The sequence below is a fragment of the Myxocyprinus asiaticus genome, chromosome 12, assembly GCF_019703515.2.
Source record: "Myxocyprinus asiaticus isolate MX2 ecotype Aquarium Trade chromosome 12, UBuf_Myxa_2, whole genome shotgun sequence".
Classification (NCBI taxonomy): domain Eukaryota; kingdom Metazoa; phylum Chordata; class Actinopteri; order Cypriniformes; family Catostomidae; genus Myxocyprinus; species Myxocyprinus asiaticus.
The window spans coordinates 11,233,237-11,253,692 of NC_059355.1; the positions used below are offsets into that span (position 1 = coordinate 11,233,237).

A 20,456-nucleotide genomic window follows, 5' to 3' on the forward strand; every position below is an offset into this window, starting at 1 on the left:
AAAACGATCGAACATGGTTATTGCTCATCAGCCGCCCCATTTCAACGGTGTTCTGTCTTCCATGATTCCGTGCGAAGTGGCGCCAGTGTTACGAGCCAAAATACACAATCTTCTCGCAATGAACGTGATAAGAGGTTAGAGATTTACAGATGTTAATTCCTCGTTCTGGAGAAGGACGGTGGGCTTTGGCCCATTCTAGTTCTGAGACGCCTGAATCGCGTGCTCGCGACGTGCCCATTCAGAATGTTAACTCAGAAACAGATTTTACTGCACAACCGTCCTCAGGACTGATTTGCATCAATAGATCTGAAGGACGCGTACTTCATGTACCAATTGCACCACATTACAGGCGGCTTTTTAGATTCACGTTCGAGGGAACTGTGTATCAATTTAAAGTCCTTCATTTCAGTCCATCTCTGGCTCCCTGCACGTTCACGAAAAATGTATCAATGTGGCGCTTGCCCCATTGAAAACGAATGGGGGGAGTGTTTTGAATTACCTCAGCGATTGGTCATTACTAGCCAATCAGAGGCACTACTGAGTGAACACAGAGACTTGCTGCTTTGCATGTGAAAAATCTGGTCTAATGTCAACTGGCGAAAAGCACACTTTTCCCCAGCCAGTAAATCTCCTTTTTAGGAGTTCATGTGTGCGCACCTCATGAATGAGCACGTACAGACCATTCTTCGGTGTCTATTTCAGTTCAAACTGAAAAAACATTACCACTGAAGTAATTTCATTTTCCTGTGCATTGCGGTAACTCACCACTGTCTGGCTGTTCTAGCACCATGGACAGCGGCAGCCTTCTACCAACAAGGTGTTATGCTGGGTCAAGTTTTCAGAAAGAAAGTGCTGACCGCGAATGCATCCAACACAGGTTGGGGCACGGTGTGTAATGGACGCCTGACTTTTGACACCTGGAAACAGGTGTGAAACGGCTGTGACATGTCAACCACCTAGTGCTACTGGCTGTCTTTCTAGCTTCTTTTCAGATCTTTTCATTCTGATATTGTGAATCACCACATTCTGATTTGTTCGGATAACAACAGTAGTGGCGTATATATATTGTCATGACACGCTGGCCCATGTATGGCTGGCAAAATGCAAGTATGCGCTTCCCCTGGTGTGCTTCCTTCATTCTGTCATCAGCAAAGTCCAGGTGGACATGGAAACAGTTCCGTTAATTGCGCCGAAATGGCCCAATCAGCCATGGTTTTCGGAAATGATAGAGATGTTATACAGCTCGCCATGGGAAATACTGCTGAAGAGGGATCTCCTCTCTCAGGCGCAAGGCACAATCTGGCATTCCCAGCCCAAGCTGTGGAACCTGCATGTGTGGCCCCTGAACGGAGCGTGCTAAACACGTCAGAACTGATGCATTCAGTCATGAATACCATTTTACAGGCCACAGCACCGTCCAGGAGACACCTCTATGCGCTAAAATGGAATGTGTTCACTGATTGGTGTCTTTCACATGACAAAGACCCAGTAAACTGATCTATACATGAAATTCTCATATTTCTTCAAGAGCGATTAGGACCCACTCCATCAACGCTCAAAGTTTATGTGGCAACTGAAGCACCTGAAGCGTGATACACTATAGGCAAACATGATTTAATCAAAGTTCCTTAGAGGAGCAAGACGATTAAATCCACCTCGGCTGGCTACAGTCCCAACTTGGGATCTAACTTTGGTCCTAAATGTGCTCGCAGGGCCCCCCCTTCGAGCCTTTGGACTCTGTTGATTTGCGCATGCACTCCATTAAGACCGCACTACTGCTGGCTCTGGCCTCAGTAAAACAGGTCGGTGACTTACATGCACTCAATTGACAGTTCATGTCTGAAGTTGGCCCCGGTCTTTCAAAAGCCACTGTTAAACCCAGAAAAGGTTCTAACCACACCCTTCAGAGCGCAGGTGGTTCACCTTCAAGCTTTCTTCCTCCATTTATTTTGGATGAGGAACAATCCTTGCATTTGTTATCCTCTGTGTGGGTGCTACATGCATGCGTTGAGCGCACCCGCCAGTTCAGACTGTCTGATTAGCTCTTTGTGTGCTATGGAGGACGAACGAAAGGAATGTCTGTCTCCAAGCAAAGACTTTCTCACTGGATCATTGATGCGATTGCCCTGGCTTACGAGTCGCAGGGTAAGATTTGCCCAATTGGTGTTAAAGCAAACTCAACTAGAGGCATGGCCTCCTCATGGGCATAAATGAATGGTGTGTTTTTACAAGACATATGTTTTGCAGCAGGATGGTCTTCTCAAAACACATATGCAAGGTTTTACAACTTATGCAATGTCTCTCTCTTCACAAGTCCTCTCTGTTTAGAGCGCTTGCTATTTCGTTTACTTGTATACTTATGTCCCCCCTTAATTATGGGCTCCACATAATTGTACACAACCGCCTGCATTCAGGCCATTGTAATTTACCATAAAGTCACAAGCACTATCACTATAATTAAACTCCCTCCCCGACTGGGTTCGTGAAGGGGTTAATTCATACTATATGACTGTAGTTCATATATTCATTCCGAGTGCTCCCCTCCTGGCCCAACATGAGGGTCACTCACTTGCGGCATACTCATGTCGGTCTGCGTGACTGCGGCATCATGTTTCCTCTCTGGACCGTTATGTCGTGTAGTGCGGCATGATGGGATTCTGTTCCCCATATACGTTAGCACGCAATGTCAAGTGTACTGAGTCATAAGGGAATGTCTCGGTTACGTACGTAACCTCGGTTCCCTGAGACGAAGGGCACAAGACATTGTGAACACTGGCCGCACTACAAGACTCAGAGTTCTTCTGAGGTGCAAGCGATGCACTCCTTGTCCCTCAGTCAAAAAATACTGAGGAATGGTTTTTATGCACCTGCTTTTATAGCGGACAGCTTCACGCCTAAAAGGGCGGGGCTCAAACACCATAGCTAATATTAGAATACTGGCGTCACTGTAGAGAGTTTTCAACTAGGTCGTGTGGAAGGACAACTCTCCATATGCATTAGAACGCAATGTCTAGTTCCCTTAGTCTCAGGGAACCGAGGTTAAGTACATAACCGAGACGTTTTCCATTGAAGTTGACTTAAAATAACCTTAAGTTTAATTTGCTTAAAAAGCGTGATGCAAAAATGCTATGTATATAATTTTAAGTAAATCCAACTCATCATTTTTTTCAGTGTAGCACAAACAAGCATAGACCAGCACCAGACTAATATTCACCAGCAAAAAAACAGCATAAAAACATCAACAGCTAGACTTAGGCTAAATCAGCCACAACTAAAACCAAACCAGCATTTACAGCCCCAAACCACCAATAACTAGCCTTAATCCAGTCTGGACTAAAACCAGACAAGAACATAACACAAAACTAGCCTGGACCAGCACCAGGCTCATGTAAACCAGCAAAAAAAACAGTTTCCAGACCAGAACAAAACCAGACCAGCACTTAACAACCCCAAACCAGCACCAAGCAGTAACCAGCCCTAATCCATCCTAAACTAAAAGCAGACAACTGAGACCAGCACTAAACAGCACCAAACTAGCTTGAACCAGCACCATACATGCAGCCTGGACCAGCAACAGAATAATATTCACCAGCAAAAAAAAAGCATCGAAACATCAATAACTACCCTTAAATCAGTTATAACCAAAACCGGACCAGCACTTAATAACCCCAAACCATCATTAACCAGCCCTAATCCATCCAGAACCAAAATCAGACCAGCACTAAACAGTACCAGACCAGCACCAAACCAGCAGTGACAAGCCTTATCCAGCCTTAACTAAAACCAGACCAGAGCTAAACAGCACCAAACTAGCCTAGACCAGCACCAGACTAATATTAACCAGCAAAAAATGCATCGAAACATTAATAACTACCCTTAAATCATCCTGAACCAGACCAGCACTAAACTAGTGGTCAACCGATATATCGCAGCCGATATTCTGAATTTTGTAATTATCGCATCGGCCGATCAATTTTCCTGTTTTGGCCGATTGAATTCTTAAGGCCATGAGGGCGCAGAGAATTTCCTCCTTGCATGTGAAGGAGCATCTGAGACATGTAAATGACCAATCACAGTTCGTTTTGTTGTTATGTGCCATCGTGTTACTACAGTAATAGACCGGTGTGCAACACATTCTCATTTAAACGATCTGCATATCAGAGCCACGACGCGTTGAAGTGCTCACCTGTTTCCTTCTCCATATCTCTCCTCAACAGTTCCCTGGATCTCTTAACTGTCTTGTCTAATGATAAAAAGGCAGATATAAATAAAACTTCTATCATATACTGTCTACATATATAGAAATCTAATTTAAACAAATGTAATTCACAAACCTCACGAAAATCCAGCGTTTTCTTCCTGTCCAGCGCTCATCTAATATCTTCCTCTGAAGCACGTATTCCATCAGCAAAAATCAAAAACTTCAGGACAAGGATCAAATGTTCCTCTAATAATTCACAAATCATGATGGTCAGTCCGTGAAAATCCAAGCAGGCGATCCACAACGTTTAAACTCTTAATAGCTTGCTGCTGCTCTCGCTGGATCCGCACGAGTGCGTAAGTGCAACTTCAAAGTAAAAGCGCCTCACCTGCACAATGAGTAAATGCCATTTTAACTGTGTACTGTATGTACAATTGTTTCAATTGGATCTTTTATGAGAAAAATTTGTAATATGCAAATGCCATCCATTGTTGCTGGACTACTGTGTGTACTGTCTACTACTACTGTACAACTACTGACTACTATCTACCATTTAAAATACAATCTCATTTTTTAAAGATAATTAAATATAATAAAAGTTAATTAATACAACTTATTAAATGTATGTTTTGTGTGAAACTGAGTAAATATAGAGCTAAATAATATTTATAAAATTTGTTTTTAGCTATTTTATGTTTATGTTATTTACTATATTAAATTGTGTGATATATCAGCATTGTATTGGCCTGTCGGCCACCCTGCTCTCTGGATATCGGCATCGGCCTTTTACATTTTCTAAAATTTCTCTCAGGTCATACCTCTGAGCAGTATCATTCCTCAGTAACAAGGGCTTCTGTGCCCCCATACCTATCGGAATGATATAAAAATATATCATTTGAAAGCAAAAATATTAAAACAAATACTGGACTGCTGTCATTATGCTCCAAAATAAACAGATGATCATTTAAAAATGTATATCCAACTGCACTCGATTGATAAACTCTACAAAATATTTTTATATTTTGGTAGAAGATCCATCAGAACCCACTGCTTTGGCTGTCTCTGGACCCTCAATGCAGTTTTGTAGAGACTATTTTGACTGTTTAGGATTACATTTTTTCTTCTTTTCTTCTGCCAACTTAGAAATTCAAAAAATTTGCAATATGCAAATGTGAATGTAAATCTTGATAAAGCATCAGAACAACACTAACCAGTCAAAACCATCACCAAATAAGAAACTAGCACCAAATATAACCAGCTAAAACATCAATAACTAGCCCCAAACCAGCCAGAACCATCACCAGACCAGCACTAACCACCACCAAACCAGTCTGAACAAACACCAACCAGACAAAACTAGCACCAAACAGTATCAACTAGCCCTAAACCAGCCTGTTCCAGCACCAGGTCAGAACTAACCAACCAAAACTAGCATAAAACCAGCAAAAACCATCACTAACAAGCCCCAATCCAGTTTGAACCAGCAACAGAACAGCACTAACCCAAAAAAACTAAAATCAAACCAGCAAAAACCAATACTAACTAGCCCCAAACCAACTTGAATCAGCACCAGAGCAGCAATAAACCAGTCTGAACCAGCATGGAAATTCATGCTGGTGTTCCTTGGTCTTTTCAGCAGGAGTATGTACTAACAAAAAATACATAGCGACCAAATCGATTTTAGTTAGCAATACAGCTAAAACAAAGGGCTGTTCCCTCAAATCAGTGTGACAATGGTTCAGAATGGCATACTGCCCGTACTATACGGCAGAAATAGTAAGAGTAGTGTGGCAGAAGTAGTATAGTATGAGTATGTGTGACAGATGTTTAGCACACTGCACACATATATTCATACATATATATACACACACACACGTATATATATATATATATATATATACACACACATATACATATACATATATATATATATATATATATATATATATACACATATACATATACATATACACATATATATATATATATATATATATATATATATATATATATATACACACACACATATATATATATATACACACACACACACACACACACACACATATACACACATACATATATATATATATATATATATATATATATATATATATATATATACACACATGTAGGTCTCTACCAGTGTTTAAGTTAATTGTTTGTTTATTTTGGAATTTAATGTGGTTGTCTTTTTGAAATCAAAGTATAATTTAAAACATGAATACCATGTGAAATAAGCACACAGGACAATATGTTTTAAAAAACAGTTTATTAAGAACATCAAGGACGCTTACTGAAGAGTGCACACTTCTTGCAGATTCCTGCTGTTTTAAAACTGAACTTACCTGAGTTATAGGTAACTGGAGCACGGAGTGAACAACCGCACTCCATGTGTCAGCAAACATAGAAAGAAGTGAGGGTTATAGCTCCACCTTTATGCTGGGCCAGAGAAATTGGACTGTGCCATTATGTTCAGAACTGGAGGGGTGTTATTTCATTTTTTCAGTTATTTCATTAACTATCTGTCTTAGTAATTTAGGAAGTTGATTTATTGTATTATGACAGTTGGACTTCTGTTTGTATGTTGATTAAAATGTGATGATTATGTATGGGGTTATTTGAGTAATTGTTATTTTGATACTTGCCTTTAATTTGTGTTTGGTAAAGTCCACGATGTGTATATATAGGTGTGGTGAAATCAAGGCGAGAGAGTCGTTTTGTCTGTCAGCTCAGTTCAGCACAGTCATCTGTTAGTCCTTTACCATCATGGGCTAATTGGTTGATATTGTTTGATTTGTCCTGCCTAATTCTTGGCCACGACCATCACAGTATGATAGCGCTCAAAGCAGAAGTTGTCTGGTGCTAATTAGCCTTGGCTCTGCCCCTCAAGGGTGTGTTCCCTCTCAGGGGGTTTACTATGAACATGTCATAACTGAACAGACACCAGTACTATAAGACATGTTACAGCACAGGATGAAGAGGATGAAGAGAAACAGAGCAGATTTGACCAACATGATCTCACTGTGAAATACATGACTTATGCTGTAATCACCTTAATTCAGCACAGATTTCTTTATGCTGCCCAGTCACGCTTCTTTCCACAGATTTGACTTCATTCTTAAAAATCATTCTTTATAAACAGATGTAGGGCGTTCACCATGTTTTTCTCTTTTGTCTTGTTTTGCAGTGAAAGTGTATGAGAGAGAGGGTGAGAAACTTGCCTAAAAAACGTAACGCTACCAGTGTTTCTGCAGTACAGGTAGGTAGGTACTTTGATTAACTAAATAGTCTGCATGTTACGCGCTTCAGAAACGTGAATGTGTGATGCCGCTAATAAGCTGAATACATAGACTGAAACAAACACATTTTATGAGCGTCATCACGCTGCGCTAGTTGTAGTAGATGACAGAAGAGAGCACCTATAGACTTTTATATTTTATATAATTTATATAATTAAATCGCAGCATTTTGTGCTTTAATAATCACACTAGGCCATATAACCAACGTCTTAACCGGAGGTGTGTAACTACCGTCAAAAACACAGAAAGGAAAAGCCTTCTTGTCAAAATAAAAGTTTGATTCAAAATAAAAGCTTGATGGAAGAATTGAAGAAATCACAACAGAAATGTAAAACTACCTGCATAGTATAATGTAGAATTTACTGTAATAATAACATTATTATTATTATTATTATTATTATTACAATATCTCACAAGCAAGAGCGCTGTTGTAATGAATAGAAGTTTTCATTAATGTTTTAATTTATAATGTGATGCTTTGTTGAGCAGGACGTTATTTGACAAAAAAAAAAAAAAAGACCAATTTTGTGTTTTAGATTATGCTGTGAGGATCTTTACTGAAGCACTTAATTTGATTATATTTTATTTTTTAAATGCAATGGTATGTTGGAAAGTAATTGTTCTCATTTCATTCGATTAATGTTTTATTTATTAATTTATTTGGGTTTAGAAAAAAAAAAAACAATAAAACTGATTTCATTGGGTCCTACTTCAAATAAAAAAAAAAAAAACTTTTTTAAAAAGTAATGTTCACCTAATTGAGAAACTCTTCAAGGAAACACTTTGAACTCCACAAGAAAGGTGCTGCAGAGAATGTCTCTAGTTTTACCCACGTGTTAATGCGTTAAACATTTTTAAATAATTACATGCGTTAACACGTTCATTTTGACAGCTCTTTAATGCTCATCAAGATCATTTTTTGCAGTGATCTGAGAATTCCATTTAGTCTCCAAAGCTATAAAAGAGCAACTGCCGAGCAATAAAATCTTCCTCAGGGGAGCGACCCAAAACAAAAGAGGAGGTGAGAGTGAATGAATGATGGTGCGACTGAGAGAATGTAGAATCCTCAGGCGTGCTGCAGTCAGGTCTGAGCTCTCTGACAGAAAGAAAGATCTCTCCTGAGACACACAGAAATGTTCATACAGCAACAATATTATCTATGATACCACAGAAACAGAGAGAGAGAGGAAGAGGAGAGAGAAAGTAATAAAATCAGACAAACATCACAGAGGGTGGAAAGCAGTTTCTCTCTTCACAAGACTGCCTATAAAGCACATTAATGAATTACACCTTTAGTATAGCTACCGCTGCACATAAGATCCAAAGTGATTACCTTCATTTCAGGCAGCCAAGCATTCTCAAACCTTTTCTAATGGCATAAAGTGTAGATGACAATCTGTTTATCCATTAATCTGCCTCGCCACCTTGTTCCTGCATGACTTAAACCAACTAAGTGACAAGAGTGAAATGTCAGTCCTGAAACCAGATGGCTTATGGGAGAAAAGAGCACAGGGGCAAGACTGACCCGTCCGACACAACAAACATGACAGCAATAACCTACGCGCATACATCATATATCCTTATCTCAGAAGTCAGTGGCCCCTTCACGGGACTGTCAGAGCACAGGAGACAAATGGCTCTGTTCTTCTGACATTTTCTTAACCTTTAAAGCCATCAGCTGGAGTGCCATTCGTCTTCCTTTACACCGCTCCACAAACAGACAAAACAGTAGGACGCCCACCCGAAAGAGTTATGTAATTTCAGTAACAAGGGTTGAAATAGGGTAGGTGAACGTGCGGTGATGTGTACAACACTGCAAAAAAACAAAAGGAGGAAAGAGAGTCTATACTTTTCATCCAAACAAAGTGAATTGTAGTATACTAACAGAAGGGTCAGTCCTCCTGGGGTGAGCTGTGAACTTATGACTTTTGGGACTGGCTATTTTAATGTAATGAATTCAGCACTGATTTTCCTCCCCTGTGAAAACAGATGGAGAGTTTTTATGCCCTCGCTCATGAGATCATTCACTCACACTTAATGCACTGTTCCAGCTGCACATTTGTGAAGAAAAAAAATTACTGGAAGTCACATTATAAAACAAATAGTCCCATTTATAAACTCCGATTGGATGAATCGCCTTGAAAGCTGTTGTAACCCAATAAAAAATAGCCAATAAAATAGCTTAAAGGAATGTTCCAGGTTCAATACAAGTCACCAGCATTTGTGGCATAATGTTGATTGCCACAACAAAATCATTTCAAATCATCCTTCGTTTATTTATAAAAAAGTAAATAAAAGTCTCTTTCGATGGAAGTGAATAAGGGCCAGTCCACAAACATTAAAAACCCCACTTTTTCTAAAGTATAGCCACAAGAGGGGGCCTGGGCAGCTCAGCGAGTATTGACGCTGACTACCACCCCTGGAGTCGTGAGTTCGAATCCAGGGTGTGCTGAGTGACTCCAGACAGGTCTCCTAAGCAACCAAATTGGCCCGGTTGCTAGGGAGGGTAGAGTCACATGGGGTAACCACCACGTGGTCGCGATTAGTGGTTCTCGCTCTCAATGGGGCGCGTGGTAAATTGCGCGTGGATCGTGGAGAGTAGCATGAGCCTCCACATGCTGGGAGTCTCCGCGGTGTCATGCACAACGAGCCACGTGATAAGATGCGTGGATTGACGGTCTCAGAAATGGAGGCAACTCCGCCACCCGGATTGAGGTGAGTAACTGCGCCACCATGAGGACCTACTAAGTAGTGAGAATTGGGCATTCCAAATTGGGGAGAAAAGGGGAATTTTATCACACTAAAACAGTGTTAACATGTATAATGTTTACATCTTGGGGCTATACTTTAGAAACAGTGTGTGTTTTAATTTTTAGGGATTTGAAATTGTTATAAAAAATTTAATGAACGAGTATATAAAATATTCATTGTTAATCAAATTTATGCCACAAAAGCTTAACTTGTACTGAACCCGGAACATTCTTTTAATCAATTTAACTTTCACACCACAATGTCTTGCAACTCGCAAATGTACGCTCACGTGAGAACAAAACATATTGTTTTTAGCACTAAACAGTGCAAGTTCTTGAGTGAACATGCCAACCACTGCGAACAAGCTCTCATATCGTTCATGAACGTGCAAGGGATATCAAAGTTTTTTTGCTGAAAAATGACTTACATTTTGTGTCATTTCGCATGCTTTCACAAGACTTGACATATGACACACAAGTCACATTGACTACTTTTAATGTGCATTTGGGTTCTTTAAGCTTTAAAGGGTTAGATCACCCAAAATGGAAAATTCTCTCATCATTTACTCACTCTCATGCCATCCCAGATGTTTATGACTTTCTTCTGCAGAACACAAATTAAGATCTTTAGAAGAATATCTCAGCTTTGTTGGTCCTAAAAATGCAAGTGAATGATGACCAGAACTCAGAAGGTCCAAAAAGGTACATAAAGGCAGCGTAAAAGTAATCCATACGACTCCAATGGTTAAATCCATGTCTTCTGAAGTAATATGATAAGTGTGGGTGTAAAACAGATCAATATTTAAATCCGTTTTTACTATCAATCTCCACCTTTGACCAGCCCCAACCAGTAGATGGCTAAATGTAAAAGTGAAAGTCACTTCCAACATGATCACACGGGAAGTCGGCAGAGTTGTTTCCGAGAGTACCAGTAACCTAGGATCAGCCACATTATACCAACTCACCGACAAACACCATCTCCTATCACACATTTTTCCATCGGCTCCAGAGTATATTCCTTCCACCGTGAAGTGACTGGAAGCATGTTGCAACAGCTGCATGCAGTCCTGGGTTCAGATCCCGATTTGAAACCAGGACGTAATCCCGTTCGCATAATCAGTGACAAGTGCGATTCGCAGGTTGCATTTTCCCTCTGACATTACATTTTTACTCCACTGTTTGTTAGGTTTAGGTTTGGGGTTTGGGGGCATTCATCATCACTGTACAGCCAGAACAGCTGAAAACAACTCTATCACAACTCGCTTTTGGTGCACCTCCATGGACATTTCACCTGGAAAATTTCTCTCACCTCAACAACAGTTTACGCTTCGGCCACTGGGGGCAGTGTTTCGCATTTCGGTAAGCACAGACCAATTTCAGCAAAAAAAAAAAAAAAAACGGATGTCACTGTGAGATCATTCTGAAGCGTAATACCTATGTTTAGGTGTTTGTTCAAATCCCAAACTCAAAGTTTTGATAGACTTTTTTAGCCACTCCAAGGGGGAAAATGTCTTTTAAAAACCTTAAACTTTCCTTAAACAGCAGGCTGGTTCCTGTGGCCGGTTCTAAGGGGGGCTGAAAGGCACTGCCCCCCACCCCCTTGGTTAGACGAAGAGAGAACCGTGCCCACCCGAGGTCAAAATGCCCCCCAAAGATCACATCCTAGTACCAGCCCTGCTTGTACCCCTAAATTCAATAAGCTTAAGTTTCCATTAGAATAGCTTTTCCAAACAGAAGTGTAAACTTCGCTAACCAGACGGGTGGAGAGACATGGCGAGAGAAAAGAGAGAAAATGAGGGTTTACACTAGGGTTATCGTGCCTTATGAAAGCACTTTGCCTTTAAAAAAGACCTGCTTGTTTAACTAATCCAACCTCGAGGTGCACAGACCCTCAAAGGGTGAAACCCCCTTAAAACACAACATCTCGTTGATGTCAACGAGAGACATCAATGACCCTCTTGTGCCTGACAGAGCACGTCACTGTGTTACCCTGGGCCTTGGGAACAGCAATATTTGCTTTAATATTTAAAACATTTAGCTTGACCCATTTCACACAAGCGCGGCAGTGTTGTTGCCAGCCCCTCGGATCTCGATGCAGAGCTCCTGTGGTTTACTGGGGCGAGTGCTTCATCACAATCAGCTTCCACAAACTAGCTCTCTACGACCCCTAACACAACACCCCCACTTCAGTCCATCCATTCATGCATTTACGATCACAACGATATGGCAACTGATATGGAAAACCTGCAATTCCTCATTACAGTTTTTCCTCATTCATCATTTTCCATCTTTTCCCGTTCTTAACCCCTTTGCCTTCTTCCTGACCACAAGTGATGTAAGCTGAAGTGAAGAACAGTGGTGGTAGAATAGAGTGATATGTTTTCGGTATAAGCTGAGGTTTAGAGCTCAGCCAGTGTTATAAATTATGGTAAAAAGACACCGAGGTTAACACTGAGGTTACAAATTGGTTAACTTCACCAGCTATGCTCTTTAGTAAGGTATGTGCGCACTTGTGAGATACACTCCAAATACTCTACAACAGTTTGTTGGTCAGTTTGCAAACTTTCCTTACAAGTGAGAGTGCAATGTCTTTCGTCACAGTGAAAAAATGCCAATCTATGATTTCTTTGACAGCTCATTAACTGTTTGAAAATGCATACATTTTTCTACATTTACTCCTGTCATCCATACTGGAAGAGCATTTCCTCCAAAAAAATTTGAAAACCCTCTCTATAACCGCATACTTTGGAAACGTTTAGAAACTATCGTTTATTTTTGCAATTCCATTCTGGAGCGAACAAACTCGTATATTCAAGTTTCTTGATAATTGTACATCTAGCTGAACAGATTAATAATAGCTGATTGCCCTGATTACATCTTTTATCTTATATTAAACCCATGCATAATCCCTCCCTACATTGTTCCAAATTAATATTCACCAGGACACTCGTGCATAATTTTGTATATACTGTATGTAGGAGGCATATTCATTATTTTTAGAAGTTTTCAGTGTGTTGCAAAAAATGACCTAGAAAAATGTGTTTGATTATCTGTTCATTTACAAAACAAGCAAGTTTGGGGGAAAAAAACTGAACAATACATGTACCTTTTATCCTCTGCTTCTGATAAAATAGCTTCCCTAGACATACCCTCAGGAGAGCCTTTCAACACTTCAGTCTTGAAGACATTTTTCATTCACGCCTGGAAATGTATGATTGTAGGATACAAAAAAGATTTTTTTATAAAAAAAAAAAAATAAAACAAATTATGTATACTAAAAGAGAGCTATAGCACTATAAGGCTATGTATCTCCAGAATTACAAAAAAATCTGCTCTGTTGCTCTTTCATTACATTTAGTAAACGGTGTCTTATTAGACTCTCTCCTGTCCTGTCCATTTAAAATAAAATGATTTTGGCATGCTAATTTAAATCAACTTTTGTTTGTAATCATATGAATACTCTACGCACTTGTAAAGGATTGGGAACTGTTCAGAATAAAACAAATTAAATACCGGAACCATACGCTTTTCGTGACTTTTGTTCTGTTAACAGTTCTCAAACATGCACTTTTCCGCCGATGTGGACGAAATACAGTACTAAAATACTCTGACTGCGTTTTCTGCTGCGCTATTCAGCGGCACTGCAACTCAACACAAATGACTCCTATTAGCCGATTCTTTTGTTTCTATTGCGCGAAATACAGCGCAACCAGTGTAGTCCGATTCCCAAACAAATGAATCTTATTAGCCAATTCTTTTGATTCTATAGCGCAAAACACAGCGCAACCAGTGTAGTCCGATTCCCATACGAATGATTCCTAATGAGCCAATTCTTTTGATTGCATAGCACGAAACACAGCGTGACCAGTGTAGTCTGATTCTAGATCGAATGACTATTAAGAGCCAGTTCTTTTTAGTGAATACAAAACATACAGTGCTAACAGTGTAGTCAAACTAATTACTCTTATTAGCTGATTCTTTGGAATCTATAGTGAAAACACAGTGCAACCAGTATAGTCCAATTCCCGAAAGAATGACTCCTATTAGCCGATTCTTTTGAATCTATAGCACGAAATGCAGCACAACCAGTGTAGTCCGATTCCCAAACTAATGACTCTTATTAGCAGATTCTTTTGATTCTATAGCACAAACAGCGCAACCAGTGTAATCCGATTCCCAAACTAATGACTCTTATTAGCAGATTCTTTTGATTCTATAGCACGAACAGCGCAACCAGTGTAGTCCGATTCCCATACGAATGACTCCTATTAGCCAATTCTTTTGATTCCATACCGCAAAACACAGCGTGACCAGTGTAGTCTGATTCTAGATCGAATGACTCAAGAGCCAATTCTTTTTTGTGAATACAAAACATACAGCGCTAACAGTGTAGTCAAACTAATTACTCTTATTAGTCGATTCTTTTGAATCTACAGTGCAAAACACAGTGCGACAAGTATAGTCCAATTCCCAAACAAATGACCTCTATGAGCCGATTCTTTTGATTCAGCCTGGTCTCATGAAATTTACGTGAACATGACAAAAAAATTTTTATTCAAAATTGACATGCTGTATATCACGTTTGGCTGCAGGTTTTCAGTGAAATGTCCAGCTGGGGGCACCAAAAGCAAGTAAAATGGTGTCGCATTCAGACGTGGTTTTAAGGTGAATTTTAGATAATTTATTATAAAACATATCTCCCTAACCTAAAAATTTTGCCTAAACTTAACTATTAGTGTTTTAAAATATACATAAGTTAAAAAATAAATCCTTACCTTATCAATGCCTAAACCTAACCATTAGTGTTTTAAAAAGCAGAAGTGAAATGAAAAAGCACATTTTCTGAAGCAACCACCTCATTTTGTGCTGCTTCTATGACTCTGTAATGTTATGTGTCAGCTTTAGTTCATGGCTGGACTTGAACCGCAGTCCTTCAACTCCAAGTCAGGCAAGCTACCGCACAAGCTATCTGTATTGGAATTAGTGTATATATGTAGGTGAGTCCGTAATAAAAGCATTCAAATGTATTGCTTTTCAAATGATGTGTTTGAGTAAAAATGTGTCGCTATCATAAAATGGCAGATTCTGAGTAATAGAGAGAAAAGTAAGAATTTATAAAGTCATAATCAGCCATTTAGGTCAAGACTTGAGTGAAAGTGAATAAAACACACAGTTGTTGGGCCTGGGTAGCTCAGTGGTAAAACACACTGGCTACCACCCCTGGAATTCGCTAGTTCGCTATTTCGAATCCCAGGTCGTGCTGAGTGACTCCAGCCAGGCTTCCTAAGCAACCAAATTGGCCCGGTTGCTAGGGAAGGTAGAGTCACATGGGGTAACCTCCTCGTGGTCGCTATAATGTGGTTCGTTCTCGGTGGGGCGTGTGGTGAGTTGAGCATGGATGCCACGGTGGATGGCGTGAAGCCTCCACACATGCTATATCTCCGTGGCAATGTGCTCAACAAGCCACGATAAGATGCGCGGGTTGGCGGTCTCAGACGCGGAGGCAACTGGGATTTGTCCTCCGCCACCCGGATTGAGGCGAATCACTACGTGACCACGAGGACTTAAAAGCACATTGGGAATTGGGCATTCCAAATTAGGGAGAAAAGGGGCAAAATCCAGGTTGTTGTAGCACCTCTAGTGTTCATTTCTCCTGAAAACTGCAGTGAATTGTACCTGGAGACACGTTTAACAAGTTTTGCAAAAATGTATATACAGTCACATTTTCACTATGAGACCAGATTGTTTTGATTCTATGGTGTGAAACATAGTGCAGCCAGTGTAGTCGGATTCCCAAACAAATGACTCCTATGAGCCGGTTCTTTTGAATCTATAGTCAATTAACGGCCTAGTTGCCCTATAGGTGGTCTACCAGCCTGGTCAATTTGATGTTGAGCTCAGCTGGTTTAGCTGGTTGGTGCCCAAAATCCTTTGAAAACCATCATGAAGTATTAAAAACTGAAAACGTATTAGTGTGGATGTGGCTATAGATTCTATTCTAGATTCTATTATATTAAACTGTGCAGAGCAGACATCCTCATCCTCCAAAAAGTCTTGTGTCTTCAGCACCCAACTCAGGATCTGGCTGATACTAAATAAAATAAGGACATCTATGATAGCTAATGGACCACTCGCTGTTGAATGTTGATTTGAATTAAGATTGTTAAATCAAATTTGAAATAACTACCAGAAATAGCATTGAGGTTACACACACTTTTAGAGAGCATGTCAAGTTTTCTACAATGTCCTTGTCCAACTCTGCTAAGTTTGTGTTTCTCAAATTGCATAATGTCTCTCTAGTGACAGACTGATGTTAGATTCGAGAGAAACAGAGAGAGAGAGACAGAGAGAGAGAGAGAGACAGAGAGCTGACAGAATGGGGTTGAAGGGTCATGTCCAGGAGACTAATTGCGCTGACAGACTGAAGTCGCTACTTTGGTATCACATTTCAAATGGCAACCCGTCAGAATTGCCAAGACTCTACAAGGGCCACAGTGTCACTTACTGACAGTACTAAATATTTTTGAGTATTTCAGGAAAATTACAGAAGAAATAGTTAAGCGATTCTATTATAGTGGGCCAAAACTTTCAGCACAACAAAGTTTCATGACTTGTTTCATGCAGACTGATCTCACTGTGAATTCGGTAAAAGTAGGATGAAAGTTCTGCTGCTGAAATCGAAAAAAACAAACAAAAAAATCGAATCACTTCCCCTAGGTGGCTGAAGCTGGAAGTGCTGTTGAAAGCTCCAGTTTACAGGTGAAACGTCCACATATTTTAACTCAATATTTTATTTAAGTAATATTCCAGGCTCACCACAAGTTAAGCTCAATCGACAGCATTTGTGGCATAATGTTGATTACTACAAAAATAATTTTGACTCGTCCTTGCTTTTGTTTAAAAAAATAAATACAAAAAAAATTTAAAAAAGGAACAAATTAGATTACATTAAGGCATTATAATGGTAGTGAATTGTGCCAATTTTTGGAGGGTTTAAAGGCAGATATGTGAAGCTTATAATTTACATTAATTCTTCTATTAAAACTTGTGTATTATTTAAGCTGTATAGTTGTTTAAATTGTTGTTTTGCAGTCGTTTTAGGGTTTACAACGTTACGTCATCATGGCAACGAAGTTGTAAAATTGGATATAACTCTACACAGATAGGTCAGTAAGTGATTTGATCACACTAATATCATGTTAACATGCATACTGATTACGTCTTTTGGCTATACTTTTGAAACAGCAATTATTTTAATGTTTAGGGATTGGCCCCATTCACTTCCATTGTAAGTGCCTCACAGTCACTCAGATTTTTGAGATGTCAAAATTAATTTTAGTGGTAATCAACTTTATGCCACAAATGCTGTCGATTGAGCTTAACCTGTATTGAACCTGGAATATTTATTTAACTCTATGCCCTAGCCCAAACCCCAAACCTAAACCTAACTGTCAGTAGAGTAAAAAGTTAATTTCAGGGGGAAAATGCAATCCGAATCACGGCCACCATTGTTTTTTGAACCCGATTACTTCCTGGTTCTCGGAGGTTACTCGCACAGCTATCAGTAGCGCTAGATGAAAATTGACAAAGAAAAGTCTGTTGGGGGATGCCACTTGTTAGTAATTCAGCAGTAAGGAGTTTAGGGAACATTAACTTTGGGAAGCTACATGTCGATTTTTAAAGGATCAGATTGTAAAACCGGCGAACAAATCTCACAGAATTGTACTGAATAGCAAACAAAAATTTACAAATTTAAAGTCTGGCAAAAACCACACTAAATGAATGACTAATCTTACATTTCATACATGCTACATTTGGTGGATGCAACTATCATGTCAAAAACTGTCAAATGACATTTAAAGGGGGTGAATTGAGGTTTGTTGTCCTTGCATGATATCTTGACTATTGGTCAGTTCCGTTAAGTCAACCCTACATGAAACATTAATTGTTTGGTTCTGGCCACAGCAATAATTCATGTAACAGTCTTTTAAAACGCACCTTTAAATGTTTGATAACGCACGGAACGGTGCTGGCGGGATGTTTCTTTATCCAGTAACCCCTGTACCTAACCCAGATTACAGCCAATTCATGTTAATGAGTCCAGACATACTGTTCACTCATTTTAAACAAGAGCTATGACTGCTAATTAGCATATGAAAAGCATAGTCTGCAACACTATACTCTTGAAGAGATAATGCGTTTTGTCCTTTTGAATATTAAATAAATTCGAAATTTATCCCAAAGGAAAGATAAATCACAAGTGAGATTTCTTTAATTTCTCAATTGTTTCTCCAAGACAGTAAAGCGATTAAATAGAAAGCAAACTGACACTTTTGCTTAAGTCTCCTGCTTCTCAGGATGTTTTTACTGAGAAAAAATCTCTCTTGTGTCTTCTCTAGAGTTTCAAAAGAGATCTTAACAATGTCTCAAACTGTGCTCAGATTTGCCAAGATACAGAAGCCTGACATAAAGTCTGAGATTTCAATGTAAACTCAAATATTTACACATTGTCTGAGCTTTGCTATCTACTTTAATATTACAGCTCAGTAACAGACAGTATTTCAACAATTCTCTCATTTGTTAAGATTTTGATTTCTCCCAAGGTATTTTTAAGAGAAACATCTGAAACAAACAAAAATTGACTAAGATCGGGTCTTTTTTTTTTTATGTTTTTTACCAAGGACACATTACAAATGTCATATACATTCAAATACTTTAGTCATTGTTCTAGCTCCATAATAAACAAGACAATACTGTTATATGCCACAACAGTTAGATTTACTGTACAATTATTTCATTTTATTCATTTTCAAGTGAATAAACAGATATTAAATAGACATGGCCATACTGACAGAAAGACATGCTTGCAAAACAAATCAAATATAATAGTTTGGAACATGGCAATGTTACACTACAATTCAACCAAACCCAATAGATTAGATTAGTGTTAAATTATATTTAGATTATTCTCCAGGGCACAGGGCAGCATTAATAATGCTTTGAGCGTTAATCATTTTTTATTAGCATGATTATAAGGATAAATTCAGTCTGTTAAAGACTGAAAACATCGAGAATCTCCTACAACAACTTTTTCTGTCAACCGAACACAGATCACGAGCACAGAGGTGTACGCGCACAGAGATAATCACATTTTGCTCACTGACTGAAAGCAAACCGCCAAGAATTATCATACCTCTCCGATCCGGTTGATCCCGTTTTTATATGGTATAACAGATGTTTAGCCCGTCCAGCTCTGTAAACGCATCTGCGCTTTCGCCGACAGTTCTGCAATCTGCCTCACACCGGGACGCCAGTTTACCAATCCTATTACAGCCACTGTTTAGTTCATGAATATTAAACAGCTCGTGCAGCTATTGCTCCGTGACAAGCCTATAAGAAAGGTTTTCTTGTAAATATGAAGTAGATTGTTCTGACGTCGATTCAAAACCTTCCAATGGCTATGGTTTGGTTCATGAATAATTAACTAACAAGTTTATTTTTAATTTATTAATATTTGTATATCTATATTTATAATTTATATTTTCAATTAATTTAGTACCACACATATATTGGCTTCTGTGAAAGGAAAACACTTATGCAACACAGATTTTTACCAAATGCACCTCAATAACTGACAAAGACTTCCACATGACTCTCTGAAATTCCAAAATGACTTTTGTTTCCAGTTACAAATAATTAAATAATTCACCCCTTATTTTTCACCTGGTAGGGTACAAATAAAAGTCACCTGTAGGAAATGTTTAGTAATACATTTAATTAAATAAGAATGCTATGGGAATTCGCATTGTAACTGATTGTAATTATATTTATGTAAGTCTACATACCATATTTTCATATTATTATGATTGTATTGGGGTAGTTGGCATGACATGTCAAGCAATGATTGCAGTGTGACATGCTACCTGTTTTTAACAGCACTTTGATAATTATTTTGTAATTATCATGCAGTTTTTTATGACCTATGATATAAATTGAATACATGGAAAATTTGTACTTTTAAAAATGTATTTGTCACACTCCAGGATCTATTAAGTGACTTTAATAGACCTTAAAAGAAATGATGATCCATTACGGCATATAAAATATACACTTTTTTTATACCCTCCTTAAACCCGAGTGCAACTGTTGTGTGCATTTTCCATTTCCCTTTTTGAATTGTATCTAGTAGCCCCTTATTAATGT

The 20,456-nt window shown here is 38.9% G+C and overlaps 1 protein-coding gene across 1 annotated transcript in view; it reads right to left on the reverse strand.

Moving 5' to 3' along the window:
• The window catches only part of LOC127448660 (semaphorin-5B-like), an 87,953-nt gene extending 68,414 nt beyond the window's left edge, over nucleotides 1-19,539 (reverse strand). The window contains exon 1 of the mRNA XM_051711357.1: nucleotides 19,447-19,539. The gene's annotated coding sequence lies outside the window, so the exon portion shown is untranslated. The remainder of the gene's footprint in view (nucleotides 1-19,446) is intronic.
• Between the last annotated feature and the right edge of the window lie 917 nt (nucleotides 19,540-20,456).